The sequence below is a fragment of the Mesocricetus auratus genome, unplaced genomic scaffold (assembly GCF_017639785.1).
Source record: "Mesocricetus auratus isolate SY011 unplaced genomic scaffold, BCM_Maur_2.0 Super-Scaffold_100003, whole genome shotgun sequence".
Classification (NCBI taxonomy): domain Eukaryota; kingdom Metazoa; phylum Chordata; class Mammalia; order Rodentia; family Cricetidae; genus Mesocricetus; species Mesocricetus auratus.
Window position 1 is genome coordinate 42,726,411 of NW_024429188.1, and position 13,335 is coordinate 42,739,745.

Sequence of the window (13,335 nt, forward strand, 5' to 3'; positions counted from 1 at the left end):
GAATGAATGTATATAGATTCTTGGAAACTAGGAAGGGGCTCATGAGAGGGAGAAACAGGCCTTATAAAGGGAGTAATTAGAACACACATGACATGAAAGTGGAAAAGAGAATACTGAGGTTGGCCAGGTCTCCTAAACCACATAAACTATTTCCTATGGCCTTGGTTTTCCACCAGAATTATGTAGTATGATCCTTCAGTCAAAGTACATAGAGAAATAAATCTAGAACTGACCTGGGAGCTTTCTGCTTGCTGACTATCTTTCATAGTGCTGTAGTAGGCCACTGAAGGAGAAAACTCATCAGTTATCTCATCTGGTGGCATTCCCTTCATGCTACAATACCAACCTGCTAGGAAAGATGTGCCAACTCCTGAAGTGATGGTGGAGATATAAGGTAGCCAACTACTTTCTGATTGGATTTGAGTGCCTGCTCAACAAGACAAAATATCAAGCCTGGTACTGTTAACCTGATCAAAATGCCATGGCTGGGAAGATCATAGGCTCTTGGGGTAATTTTACTTCGTTGTTAGTTAACTGTTGCTTATGCTGTTGATAATGTTGCTTAACTATTGCTTTGCTAAATGGACATAATGTCCAACTGCCTTCTAATATTCATGTTTGACAGCCATTACTCAGGACACTGAAGCAGATCATTGAAAGTTTTAGGCTAGTCTAAGCTAAATAAGAAGATCCTATCACAAACACTTCCCTCTAAAAGAGACGACTATGACATACTCACATGTTCTTGTGCATGTGCGTGTGCATGAGTGTATGTGCTATCTTGCAGAATTAAAAATAAGTATCATTTGTAGAAGAGACATAGTAGTGCATTTCTACATGAGGCAGAATCCTTTAGGATGCAGCTTATTAAAAGGCCTGCAGATAAATGACACATTGGCATCTATCCAGAGGATAGTAAGTAGACTGGGTGAGAATAGAACTCAGGCCAGGAAACAGCTGAAGGAGCTGGAAGAACACAGGATAGGAATCTTAAGAAATTTACTTTAATTTAAGTAAAAATGCTCAGCCAGGCATGGTGGCCCACACCTATAATACCAGCAACACTTGGGAAGGAGAGGCAGGAAGATTCCTAAGTCTGAGGCCAGCCTAGTCTATAGAGTAAGTTCCAGGGCAGCCAGGGCTACATAGAGAAACTGTCTTGCAAAACAAAACCAAAAAAAAGCTATGTTTTTATATTGAGGGACTCTGAGCAGACAATCAAGCCACCTGGAATTCCGTAAGATGTCTGACTGGAGGTGAAGAGTGAGCATCTCTTCATTAGAGGCACATAAAAAGAATCAGAGATAGTTAGACGACTTATTGGTCCATTCCCATTTAATTTTTGAGGCTGTGCTTTGACAATGTTGTGGACTTGTACTGCCTGCCTAAAGAAAGGCTAGGATAGAGGAGCTAAGGAATGAAGCTCTGTGTTCATAGGTGAGTTAGAGCAAATGCCACTGTAAGTCTGTAAGTCTGGCTTACCACCCCTAACCCTTCAAAACCAGCCTTTCTCCACTTCCTGGATTCAATGGCCATTCCCTTCTCCCACAGTCTCTGACCTGTAGAAACGCCTGGGTTCTGGCAGGAACTTGGGACTCTTGTACTCTTCTTTCCTTTGGGGTCATTTTAAATTGGTTTTGTTATTAGGCTGAAGACAGTTAAGTGATGACCTAGAGGGTGCCATTCCAGGGGAGCTGTATCCCTTTGAAGTCAAGTCTGGACTTCCATTGCTGCTTTGTCCTTTGAATCTTGAATGCTTTCCAAAATTATTTTGCAAAAATGCCAATAATTACGGGAAAGGAATCACCTTAAGATGCCAGGAAAAGGGATGGGGGAGGAGTTCTGCATTCGGCAAAGGGCCTTTCCTAAGTGTCTAGAGGAAGTTTTGTGTGCTAGGAAGCTGGCAAGGCAAGAAGCAGAGGAGATCTTCAGAGAGGAGAGGCTTTAATACAAAAAACTAATAAAACTATTGTTTTATGTAATCAGATTCTCCTTAGATTTTATTGGACTTCAAAATTTATATATACATCCACACATACATATCCACCCCATACTATCTCCACATTTTCACGCCTAGCTGCAGAAATGCAGGTCATACAGTGCTGCTGCCAGAGGAGTGTATCTTTCATCCCTCATCAGAGAAGTTTCTTTTGGAAGCAGACAAAGCCCATTACAGAAAGCCACAACTCACCAAAATGCAAAGGGAAGCTGATTATGAGGTACAACTGATACATATACGAAACTAGAGAACACCACAGCAGAGTGGGCATGAAGACTGTAAGAATCAGAGGATCAGGAAGTATGCTGGGAAATATTGTCTCCTAGAAATGTCAGGGAAGCTATGCCCTTAAACTCTCAGTAACATGGTTGTCTAAGCAAAACCTGAAGAATGATAACATCAGTTGGCATGCCAATGTAGATGAGGAAAATCTCACAAGGGCCCTAGAGGAAGAACTACAGACAATTAATCTGATGAGAGATGGACAATCAGTCTTCTCCAGGGACAAGTGATCATCCCTAAACACATGAGCAACACTGAGTGAGCATCTGGTGTTTATACATTTATATGTATAGAAATAGTATACATATTATTAACAATAATAAAGAGTAAGCGGCCATAAATTTGAGGAATATGGGGTAGGGGACACATAAGGGATTGGAGGGAGGAGCAAGAGGGAGGAAACGATATAAATGCAGTACTCATCTATGAAATTCTCAAAAAAAATTAAAAATTCCCCTGTATATATACCACATTTTCTTTTCTTTAGTTTTTAAAATTGTGTGTGTGTGTGTGTGTGTGTGTGTGTGTGTGTGTGTGTGTGTGTTCATGTACTGTGGTGCACATGAAGAACTTAGTAGACAACTTGTGGGAGTCAGTTCTGTCCCACCTTGTAGGTTCCAGACATTGAACTTGAGTTTTCAGGCTTGGTTGCAAGTTCCTTTACCTGCTAAGACATTTCACAGGTTTAAGTTTTCTTTATCCATTCTGTTCTTGAACACCTAGGTTGGTTCTACAATTTAGCTATTGTGAATAGGGCTGCAATAAAGATTGATGTGCAAATATCTTTGTGCCTATTGTCTTGAAGTCCTTGGGTAAGTACCCAGTAGTGGAATAGTTGGGTTATACAGTGAATATATGTTTAGTTTCTTCAGGGGAAACTTCATGGTACATTACATCATTACATAGAAACTGCAGAAGTTTGCGTTCTCATCGGTCATGTGTAAATGTTTCTTTGTCACAAGGGAGAGAGAGCATGAGAGAAGGAGGGAGGGAGAGAAAATGGTGTGTGTGTGTGTGTGTGTGTGTGTGTGTGTGTGTGTGTGTGTGTGTGTGTGTTTGGGGGGGCATTGTAGGCCAGAAGTCAACATTAGGTATCTTCTTCTACTTCTTCTATCACTCTCAAATCTTAGTTTTTCTCACTTAATCTGGAACTTACAAACCAGCTAGACTTAATTGGCCAGCAAGTCCTCCTATCTGCTGCCTCAGTGCTGAGATTATAGCTGCATACTGCATTGTCAACATTTTATGTTGGAGACAGGAACTCAGTTCTTTATGGTTTCATGACAAACCATTACTGAATGAAATATCTCCCACGTCCAAGGGAGGAGTTTATTTATTCAGGGTTTCTGCTTAAAATTAGAAGAACTAAAATATTTTTTAAAAGTGGAACAGCTAGTAATTCCATTTCCTACCCATATATTTAAAAATCCTAAAGTATTTTTAAAAAGAATATTGGTGCCCAGATAGATTTCATTCAAGTTAGAAGGTTCTAATTTAATTAGTCTGTGCTTTGCTAATTTTATAGAACTTCCCACATTAGTGAAATGAACAATAGCAATGAATCACTAAGCCATGAGAAACAGTAAGATGTAAGTCAGCCTGAGAGAGGAGAAGTAGAGGCTGGGTTAGCTACCTGGTCTCATGTAGGGGGCAGGATCCATGGGTTAGAGATGGCAGGATTTTATTGTTACCTAACTACAGTCCCTTACTTCAAAAGTGACTAAGAACTGGAAGGACTAGCTACTTGGCTAGGGTGAACAAGATTTCTAATTAACCTATGAATTTTCTAATGTAAAAATTGAAATTTTGACTAGGCATATGTCAGAAATGATAGTGTTTGCCTAGCATGCACAAAGCCCTGGGACTATACCCATTACAACATACATACATTGTGGTGGTATAGGGCAGTGGTCTGTGTCAATGGCAAGAGGATCATGTCATCCTCCATTATAGGCTACAAGGTGTGTTGGAAGGCAGCTTGGGATACATAAGACTATGGTGATATTTTGTTTATGATCTAACAAATGAAGTTTGCCTGAAGATCAGAGTGCAAAGCTAGCCAGACTACTTAGCCATAGAGGTTTTACACACCTTTAATTCAGGAGACAGGGGCACACAGATCTCTGTATATTCAAGGCCACCCTAAGATATAGATCCAGTCTAAAAGAGAAACAGAGCTCATACAAAGGTGACCTCGGCACTTGGGACCCCACACATTTAATCCCAGTGCTAGAGAAGGATATAAGGTGAGGAAGAGACAGGGGCTCAGTGCAATCTGAGGTTTAGTGGAGACAGATGCAGTCTGGAGATGCAGTCTGAAAACAGGATCGCCCCTTTGGTCTAAGCATTGGTAGAGGTAAGAACTCTCTAGTGGCTGGATGTTTTGCCTCTCTGATCTTCAGTTTTAACCCAATATCTGTTTCTGAGTTTTTATTAATACGACTATATCTCAAAACAAACAAACAAATAAACAGAAAATATACTTTCAAATCCTATACAGCAAGCAAATCTGAATGACTGGTTAACCAACATAGAGTGAACACAAGCATTTGAACACACCAGGTATGGCACCACACACCTGTAACCCCAGCACTCAGGAATCTTGAGATGGGGGTATCATGAGCTCAAGGCCTGACTAGGACACATCACAAGACCGTCTCCTAAAACACAACAAAACTGTAAGTTGTCCAAGCACTTATTAGAATAACCACTTTCCTTTTGATAGTTTTCTATTCTGTGAAATGAGGTGAACCTTTAAATGCTGCTCTCTCTGCCTCTTTCACTGTCTGCTAGAAAATGGACTATTTGTGAAGGGGCTTAGTGACCTATAAAGCACTAAGTAGACTTCTGGGTAGAGCATTTTAAATAATAGGCCTTTTACTATGCTGAAAATGTCACAAGATGTTTTCCAGGTACATCTGAAATATCTATTGTGGGATGGCAGGCTAGTTCTTGATTATTGTTCTGGTTAGTTTTTTGTCATTTTGACCCAAGCTAGAGTTACCTGTGAAGAAGAAAATCAATTGAGAAAATGACTCCATCAGTTTGTCTGTAGGCTGATCTGTGGGGTATTAATGATTGACTTGGAGAGGCCCATCCCACTGTGGGTAAGGCCAGCACTGTGTAGGGGGTCTTGAGTTGTACGAGAAAGCCAGCCGAACAAGCCGGTAAGCAGTGTTCCTCCATGGTTCTGCCTCAATTCTTGTCCTTTCTGAGTCCTTGTCGTGGCTTCCCTCTATGATGAACTATGATCAGGACATGTAAGCCAAATACATGTTGGTTTTGATCACATTTTATCACAGCGATTAAAACCTAACTAAAACAGTTATGTATTTCTTCTCATCTTTAAGTATTATTACTTCTTCCCCCAACAATAAAAAGGATCCTGTGATATCAGGGCTTTTAGAGTGTAGCTTAGTGGTAGCACACTTGCCTAGCATGTGCAAGGTCGTAGGTCCCACCCTGCTAATAGAATAACAAATGAGTAGTTTTAGAATGTCAGAACTCTAGTGCTAACTTCCACAGCACATATATTAGTATTGAAACAATACATAGAAGATTAGCATGGCCCTTGTGTAAGGATGATAGGCAAATTTGGGAAGCATTCCATATTTTTCTACAATCCACAGTGTCAGAGAGGTTAGGTAACAAGGAGGGCCCAAGAGAGGAGGCATGGATCTCCCTGGGAAGGGGAAATAGAAGAGATATCCTCGGTAGACTGGGGTCCAATGTGGATGGGAACTTGAGGGATTGGGTTGGAGGTGGGTGGGTGGAGTGGGAGAGTACTGAAAGAGATGACTGGTAGGGGGGCTTTGGGGGATCAGCTCAAAACCTGATGCAAGGGAAACTTCCATGAATCTATAAGGATGACCCCATCTAAGACTCCTAGCTATAGTGGATAATAGCCTGAACAGGATATCTTCTGTGAAGATTGGTGGCTACCTCAGTTTTCATCGTAGAGCCTTCACCCAGTAACTTATGGAAACAGATGCAGAGACCCACAGCTAAACATTAGACTGAGCTCAGGGAATCTTGCTGAAGAGAGGGAGGAAGGATTGTAGGAGCCAGGGGTTCAAGAACATCACAGGAAAACACAAAGAAACAACTAACCTGGCTCATAGGAACTCACAGAGTCTGAACCAACAACCAGGGAGCCAGCATGAGACCAAGCTAAACCCTCTACGTGCATGTGACAGTTGCATTGCTTGGTCTATTTGTGGGACTCCTAACAATGGGGCAGAGGCAAGGGGGAAGGGAATGGAAGGAGAGGCAGGAGGGGAAATTGAGGTTGGAATGTAAAATAAAGAAATAAATGATAAAAACGAATGTCAGAACTCTAATGAATGACATATACGTTTCAGTCCTATTGTACCATCCAATAGGTGAATAAGGGGCTGTGATCATACTTCAGTGTTAGCACATGCAAAGCTCTGAATTTGATCATCGGCATGGAAAAAAAATAATAAAGCCAAATAGATGGGTAGATGGAGACCTTGAAAAGTAGAGTAAATGATGCAAGATCCCAAGGTTCATCAAAGCCAGGAGCTGGTTTCCAACTCAGCACTCTTGGTGTTTTGATCCTTTCCAGAGTTGTGTGTCACTCCCCAGTCACATCTCTGAGCCCACAAAAGCACACTTTCTTCTGGAGGACATTGTGTTTGACTTCTACAAGTACATGTGGTTTTGGGGTTTATTTTTTATTTTTTATTTTTGGAGACAGGGTTTCTCTGCATGTATCCCTGGCTGTCCTGGAATTCGCTCTGTAGACCAGGCTGGCCTCAAACTCACAGAGATCCACCTGGCTCTGCCTGCTGAGTGCTGGACTTAAAGGCGTGTGCCACCGCCACTTGGCTATAAATACATTTTTGTATAGGAAAAAGAAAGAACTATGGGAGCTCAAAGCAGAGGAATGGAATTAGGCTTATGGAGGTATCTGTAGTTGTGGAATACTTCTTCGGTGAGAAGAATCTAGAAGAAATGTAATTATTTTCCTGATAAACATGGGAGGATATTCTGACACCGGGAACAACACAGTTATCATCGAATGGACTATCAAATTCAGAAAACAGGATTTTGTCAGTTTAGCACAGGGGCTTTAGGATGTGAGTACCTATATAGGAGATGAGATTGGCTGTATTTCATCTGCTACGGAGTTTGGGTGTCAGCCTGCAGATGTCAGAATACCACTGGAAGGTGTTAGGTCAGGTATTTAATGAATTGTGTTTTGCATTTTCATAGCTATAGCTCATCCTCTTGGCAATCTTCCTCCATCAGCACCTCAAGTTCTGGCATTACAGGCGGATGCTGCTGTAACTGTTTAGTGTGCTTTAACCATTGGTAACTCCAGGCCAAGCAGAGGGGTCATCAAAATGAGTAAGGAAGTTCCAGACCTACTCTCATTCTCAGAAGAAACCTTCAAATCTTCTGGCCCAAACCACTGAGTACTGGAGTTGACGCCTTGTGTTGACTCATCCCCCGGATATGGGGCTGGTAGGAAGGCCAGCCCCACCCTTCTGTCTGGGCTGAGCTGTGTAGACTTTGGGCCCAAAATGTGCTTTCTAGGCAGTTCTGGGTCAGGACATCAGGACTCCCCTGGCTTTGATGTGCACTATTCTCTCAAGGGTTTTTTTTGTTTGTTTATTTGTTTGTTTTGTTTTTGCTTTGGTCCTTATTGTCACCTATATAAACAGCTCTCCCGCTTATCTTCTGAACTTCCTGTGGCATAACTCCCCATGGCATAGTTCTCTTTTTTTTTGTCCCACTTAATTTTCCTAAATCATGTTTCTGTGTGTGTAAGCATTATGGTATCAGAGAGCAGGGAGTTTCTGTAGGCTATGGGCTTGAGGGTGGAGTACTCCTAGAGGAAAATACATTTGGCTTGTTTTATTAAGGGTGGATACTTGCATTCGGGGTTTCTTGCGGTGGAAATATGTACCTAACTGGAATTATAACCTAAAATAAACCCCTTCTCTCCTTGTTTTTTTTGGGGGGGGTAAGTCAGGCTATTTTATCACAGCAACAGAAATGAAGCTAGGACAGGTTCTGACATATGGCAGGTTTTGAAAGTTCATAAGAGGGGCAGAAAGGCCATTCAATGAATAAAGACATCCTAGGGGCCCATGTGGCAGAAGAGAGAGCTAACTCATCATGCTGTCCTCTGACGTCCACATGTGTGCTTCCGTAAACACACTCCACCCAGTAGAGAAATAAAAATGTAATGAAAAAATAGCTTAAGTTCCATAAGAGGAAATGAGGATGTGCATAGCTTAAGTGGCAGAATGTTTAACTAGTGAATTCAAAATTCTGGGTGGAATTCTAGGATCTACTTGAACTTGCTGTGGAGAAAAAAAAATGCCGTTGAATTCCTGATACTCCTACATCCTGGTGCTGGGATTACAGGCCTGCAGCGCCACATCTGGCAGCACTCAGGAGGCAGAGGCAGGTAGATCTTCATGAGTTCTAGGCCAGCCTGCTCTACACAGCAAATTCTAGAACAGCTGGGGCTACACAGGAAGGCACTGAATGAGAGGAAGCAGAGAGGGGAGCTCAGTTTGAGGTTGCCTTAGCTTATGTAGTGACTTTCAAGAGAGATGACTCTACAATATGAGACTCCCCCTTTCCACCAAAGAAAAGCACTAGCTCTAGTGTTTTGGCACATGCCTGCAATCTCAGCATGCCAAAACTGAGGCAAGAGGACTGCTTATAGTTCAAGGCCAGCCTGCATTCTATTGTAAGTCCCAAGCCAAACTGAGTTATTTATAGAAATCCTCTTTCAAAAAGGGGAGGATTTCGAGTAAAGTACACATATTCATGAAATTGTGAAAAACATATAAATTTCAAAATAAAATATAATGAAAAAAGATGGCCTCAGTCACAGAATCCTGACCTGTGTTCTACAGCAGTAGCCCTTCCGTAGGGCAGTTTCCACCAAGTAGAAGGGCTGCATGTATGCTATCTAGAATCTACACTCTTTTGATCAGCTTGCTGATGAAAGTAGAGGTAATGACCCGTTTCTGAAGATTATATTCATAAAAGAATTCTTTCCGGGTGGTGATAACCCATGCCTTTAATCCCAGCACTCAGGAGGCAGAGGCTGGTGGATCTCTGTGTGTCCAAGGCCAGCTTGGTCTACATAGTGAGTTCCAGGACATGCTCCAAAGCTACAGAGAAACCCTGTCTCAAAAAAAAATCTCCAGAAATTACAGAGACACTTTTGCTACTGCCCCCTTTGGAAATCATTGATGACTCTGACAAAAAGGAAACTAGTGAAGGAATTTGAGAGGGAATGTGCAATGACACCAGCAGCTGAGTATCTAGAATGGCTGAAGAAGTATTTCTGAAACAAGGTGACCAATACAATAACATATGGCCAATTCCTGATAGAGTCCTGGACCAGTTCAGGACATCCCGAAGTTCAATTCCAAGTTTTAAGTAATCGTGGCTCTCTGAATCTTAAGTAAGGGTTTTCTTGTAATGAATAAAAATTTTTCTGTCCCTTGTTACATGTTTCAAAAATTTCATGTCTTATATAATACAACCATTTTACATCTGCTTTTAATTTATGCTAGTGTACCTCCATACAATAAAGTGAAAAGAGAGCCTTCCCTCCAAGTTCCAGTATGTTCTCTTTGTATGGTACTGCCTGGTCTGGTATTCACTAATGGTTTTTTTTCTACCTCCAAAGTGATGGATCACAGGTATCTACCAACATGCCATTTCTTTTCTGTTTGTTTACGTTTTTAAAGTTAGTGGTGGAAAATTGAATACAGGGCTTCATGCATGCAAAGCAAGCATTCCACTAACTGAGCACATCTTCAGTTTTTAACAATGTATTTGTTTTAGTCATATATAGAGCTTTAGTTATGTGCGTGTGCCTGCTTGAGTTTATGTTTATCACATGCATGTAGGAACCTTCTGAATCCAGAAGACAGTGTCAACCCCCCTAGAACTAGAGTTGCAAGCGGTTGTGAGCCACTATATGGGTTCTGGGTACAGAACATGGGATTTGTGCAAGAGCAGTTAGCTCTCTTAACCGATTTCTCCAACCCTCATGCTCTACTTTTTCTAAAATTAATTATTTTGCGATAATAATATAAGTACACTATTTTCTCTCTTCCCTTTCTGCCTCCAACTTTCTCACATACTCTTCCCCTTGCACTCATTCAAATTTGTGGTCTTTTTTTCTCTGATTATTGCATACACATATATATTGCATATATATTTTCTCAAATCATATATATTTCTCTCTCTATATATATATTCTCTAATTATTGAGATATGAAGTTCATTGGCCAGATGGCTTAGGCAAATCAATGAGCTTCAGGTTCTGTATGAGTGCCTGTCTCAAAAAATATGGTGGATTGAGTGAGAAAGAATCCTGACACTGACATCTGGTCTCTACATGTTCAATATGCTGGTGCAAACACCTACACTCACATGTGAAAAGTACAATTAATGTGGTGATGTGAATAGGATTGGCCCTCATAGGTTCATATATTTGCATTCTTAGTCATTAGGAAGTGGTGCTATTTAGAGGGATTAGGAGGTGTGGCCTTGTTGGGGTTGGTGTGGCTTTGTTTGAAGAAGTGTGTCACTGGAGGGTCGTCCTTGGGGTTTCAAATGCTCAAGCACGGTCCAGTGGCTCTCTCTGCCTGCACCCTGAGGATCCTGATGAAGAACTCTCAGTTCCTTCTCCAGCACCATGTCTGCCTGCATGCCATCATGTTTCCTGCAGTGACAATAATGAACCAAACAGACCTCTGAACTGTAAACCAGCCCCAATTAAATGTTTTCCTTTATAAGAGTTGGCATGGTCATGGTGTTTCTTCACAGCAATAGAAACCCTAATTTATTGAACAAATATATACACCATATATATGCATTCAAAGGTTTTATAAAACACCACTAAATATAGACAAGAGTAGTGGTGCATGCCTACAATCGCCACATTTGGGAAGCAGAAGCAGGAAGATTAGGAGTCATCTTCAGCTACGTAAAATTGGAGGCCAACCTGAACTAATATCCTGTCTCACTCACAAAAAAAGCGCTGGGTATGATGGTGTTCACCTGTAATCCTGGAAGGAGAAGCAGAAGGATTTCCACAAGTACAGGGTTAATTAGAACTATATGGTGAAACCCTGAATATATATAATCTCTATCCTCAAGGAGGAGGCTTTCAGGTCAGATCCAGCTCAGGTCCTCGTGGGCCCTGTGTCTGAAGTGCATGGTGTCTTCAGCACCAGGGACTTTACCTTCCATTTCAGGGCAGCAGTGGAGTTCAATAGCAATAATCTGTAATATTTTAGGAGTCTCTTGTACAACTCTGACCAACAACTCAAAAGAAGGCTTCTCACGGCAGGTGTTGTTGTTTTTGCTATAGAGTCTTTGTCTCTTGAGGGGATGATTGTCAAACCAGATGGGAAAATTTCATGTAAACTATGTGTGTATATGTACACACAGACTTGCATACATTATAGATATTTTAAGCGGATAGTTAATAGTATAATTCCTTATGACGTATTTAGACATCCTAACAGTTATATTTTACCCTCCTATTTCTGTATTTATTTATTCCCCCTCCCTAATCAAAGCCCCCATTCAGTTTTACCCTTTTCCCTCTCAGATCGCCTGTTCTCCTCTCTATTGCTCCTCCTAACCCCAGCTATTTCTTTGTACTTTGCTTCGTTCTATAGTTACTCTAGGTTATATACCCACATCTAAAGACTTGTTACTAGGGACCTCAAGTAATAATGAATATACAACATTTGCCTTTCTGGGCCTAGGTAAACTTACTAAATGTAATTTTTTTAGCTGCATCCATTTACCTGCAAAGTTTATGATTTAATTTTTTCTGTATAGCTGAATGATATTCTATAATGTATCATGCACTGAATTTCATTATTTGCTCATCAACTGAAGGGTGTTTGAGTTGTTTGCATTTTCTAGCTATTCTGAATAAGCAGCAAGAATAATGACAGCATACTCCTCTGAGAATATGCAGAGGAATCATATAGCTGAATCAAGTAGTAGATTTATTCTTAGCTTTATGATAATTCTCCATACTGATTTTAAGAGTGGCTGTACCAGTTTGCAATTCCATGAACACTTAATGAGGGTTCAGTTTTCCCAGTATCCTCTCCAGGGTTTGTTGTCAGTTGTTTTGTTGACCTTAGCCATTCTAGATTGGGTAAGAAGAAATCTCAAAGGTGTTATGATTTTGCATTTCCTCAAGTGCTAGGGAAGATGAACAGTTTTTTTTAGATATTTATTAGTTATTTTTACTTATTTTTCTAGAGCTTTCTGTTCAGATCCCTAGCCCTTTTTTGTTGCTTTGCTTTGTTTTTTTCTTTTTTCTTTTGTTCCTTTTTTTGGTTTGGTGAAACGGTGTTTCTCTGTATTGCTTTGGAGCCTGTCCTGGAACTACTTTTTGTAGACCAGGCTGGTCTCGAACTCACAAAGATCCACCTGCCTCTGCCTCACAAGTGCTGGGATTAAAGACATGCACCACAACCGACCACCTAGCCCAGTTTTTGTGGGTCATTTGTGGATTTGACTTTGGTTTTATTGAGTTCTTTGTATATTCTGAATATGGAATCCTCTGTGAGATGGACAGCTGGCAAAGATACTTTCCCATTTTGTGGACTTCTTCTTCACTCTATTGATTGTTTCTTTAGCTGTGCAGACACTTTGTAGTTGCAAGAAATACCACTTGTCAATTATGCATTCTTGGCATAATTAAATCCTATTAAGAAATTCAATTCCTACACCTTTATCATATAGGGTACTACATTTTTTCTTTTAGTAGTTTCTGTGTTTCAGGTTTCACACTTAAGTATATGGAGTTAGTTTTTGTATAAGGGGATAGATACAAGTTTAATTTCATACCTCTGCAGATGGACATCAAATTTTCCCAGCACCATTTGATGAAGATGCTTTCTTTTCTCCAGTTTGTATTTTTAGCATCTTTGCCAAATATCAGATGACTGAAGTTATGAATGCTTGTATTTGGTCCTTTGATTTTGTTGTACTTATCTGTATGTCTGATTTGTACCAGT

The 13,335-nt window shown here is 40.7% G+C and overlaps 1 non-coding gene across 1 annotated transcript; it reads left to right on the forward strand.

The window, feature by feature from the left end:
- Positions 1-5,790: 5,790 nt before the first annotated feature.
- Positions 5,791-5,897, forward strand: LOC121140062. Its single transcript, XR_005876901.1, has one exon. It is a non-coding gene; the product is annotated as a U6 spliceosomal RNA (small nuclear RNA).
- The last annotated feature ends 7,438 nt before the right edge of the window (positions 5,898-13,335 follow it).